This window comes from Rhinolophus sinicus, linkage group LG03 (genome assembly GCF_036562045.2).
Source record: "Rhinolophus sinicus isolate RSC01 linkage group LG03, ASM3656204v1, whole genome shotgun sequence".
Lineage (NCBI taxonomy): Eukaryota > Metazoa > Chordata > Mammalia > Chiroptera > Rhinolophidae > Rhinolophus > Rhinolophus sinicus.
The window spans coordinates 55,277,640-55,279,934 of NC_133753.1; the positions used below are offsets into that span (position 1 = coordinate 55,277,640).

The 2,295-nt window shown below is 41.7% G+C and overlaps 1 pseudogene; it reads left to right on the forward strand.

Annotated features, from left to right (window-relative positions):
• The first annotated feature begins 218 nt into the window (after positions 1 to 218).
• On the forward strand, positions 219 to 606 carry LOC109455484 (histone H2A.Z; annotated as a pseudogene).
• Positions 607 to 2,295: the final 1,689 nt, after the last annotated feature.

Here is a 2,295-nt window from a genome sequence, read left to right on the forward strand (position 1 = left end):
GTGGGAGCCTGAGCCCTACCTGGTAAAAGCCCTCCTCCCACCCTAGCAGTAGCCCAGGGAGGGACTCTGGGGGACCTCAAGGGGTTATTAAAGTTTAAAACCACTAGAACTCGGCAGTTTGAATCACGCTGCGATGAAGGAGAAGGCGGTGGGATCTCGCTTGCTGTCTAACTAGTCTTTTCTCCGCCTTGCTTGTTTGAGCTTCTGCAGAACTTGAAATGGCTGGTGGTAAGGCTGAGAAGGACTCCGGAAAGGCCAAGACGAGGGCCGTGCCACCGGCAGAGAGCCGGCTTGAGGTTTCCAGTGGGCAGGCTGTATTTGACGCCTGAAATCTAGGACACCCAGCCATGGGCACATGTGGGCGAGACTGCTGCTGTGTACAGCGCAGCCATCCTGGAGTACCTCGCTGCAGAGGTGCGTGAATTGGCAGGAAATGCATCAAACGACGTACAGGTATAGCGTATTACCCCTCGTCATTTGCAACTTGCTATTCGTGAAGATGAAGAATTGGACTCTCTCATCAAGGCTACAATTGCTGCTGCTGGTGTCATTCCACACATCCACAAATCTCTGAGTGGGAAGAAAGAACAACAGAAGACTGTCTAAAGAATGCCTGGATTTATCATCTTAGGACTCTAAGTCCTCTAACAGCTGTCCAGTGGTGGTGATTCCAGTGGACTGTATCTCTGTGAAAAACACTATTTTGCCTTTTTGTAATTCCACTTGAGCAAGTTGGAAGTTTAATTAGCTTTCCAACCAACCAAATTTCTGCATTCGAGTCTTAACCATATTTATGTGTTACTGTGGCTTCAAAGAAGCTATTGATCTGAAGTAGTGGGTTTTGATTGAGTTGACTGTTTTTAAAAAACTGTTTGGATTTTTACTGTGATGCACAATTTATAGTAACAAACATTTGGTTTTGTACAGACGTTGTTTCCACTCCTGTGGATACACTCAATAAAGGTCATATCCCAAACTAAAACAAACAAACAAAAAACAACACTAGAAGTCGTCCTAAAAAAGATGTTTCCTCCCTCCCTTCCAAGAGTGTGGCCCAGATTAACCCAGAATGGCAAATAGCCTTAAAATAACTGCCTCCTCAAAGAAACACACAGCGCCCCAGCTTATCCATCAATAGAAACCCTATTCATTCTTCTTTAAATCTTCAAATATACGAAGAATAACAAAGTGAACACCAATGTACCCACCACTTACATGTAATGGATGTGAACATTTTGTCCTAATTGATTACATCATTTGTAAAGAAATGAAACATTACAGGAGCAGTTGAAACCCCCTTTTTCCTCTTCCCCAATCCCTCTCTCCTTCTGCCTCACCCATCCCACATAACCACGCTCCTGAGGCTGGTGTTTATTCTTCCTATCAACAACTTCCTTCTTTTTCTCTACATGCATATATCCCTAAACCCAAGGCTTTATTGTCTATGTTTTTATAATGATATATACTTTTTTCATCCTTTCACCCTTCTGTAGCTTACTTTTTTCACTCAACATGATGTTTTTAAGATCTATTCATAATGATACTTATACCGTGTTTCCCCTAAAATAAGACCTAGCTGGACAATCAGCTCTAATGCGTCTTTTGGAGCAAAAATTAATATAAGACCCACTCTTATTTTACTATAATGTAAGACCCGGCATAATATCATATCATATCATATCGTATCATATCATATCATATAATATTGGGTCTTATATTAATTTTTGCTCCAAAAGACGCATTAGAGCTGATTGTCCAGCTAGGTCTTATTTTCGGGGAAACACGGTATATCTGGTTCACTTATTTTAAGAGCTAAATACTGCCTCATGACCTGATTATACCACATTTATTCATTTCCCGATTGTGGACATTTAGTTTGCTTCCAATTTTTCACTCTTACAAACAAGCTATAATGAACAGCCAGTGCTTGTCTTATTATGTGCATGTTCAAGACTTTCTTTAGAATATAACTAAAGTGGAATCACTGAGTATAAGCAACTGTTGATCTTTTAAGCCTCGGTTCAGTTATCACCTCCTTCGAGAGGCCGCTCTGGCATAGGGCAGCAGAGTTAAGTGCTTTCCCTTCTCTAGTCCCATAAGACCTTGCAAACGGCTCTATCTTGTCCTGCACTCACCACAGGGTTGTAACTATCTGTTTGCATGTCTGTCTCCCCAGATGACCCATAATCCCCAGAGGATGCGGATCCTGTACCTACACACAGTAGGTTCTTAATCAGCACTTGCTGAATAAAAATTGAAATTAACTGACAAAAGAAGGCCATTGGCTGTATTGAA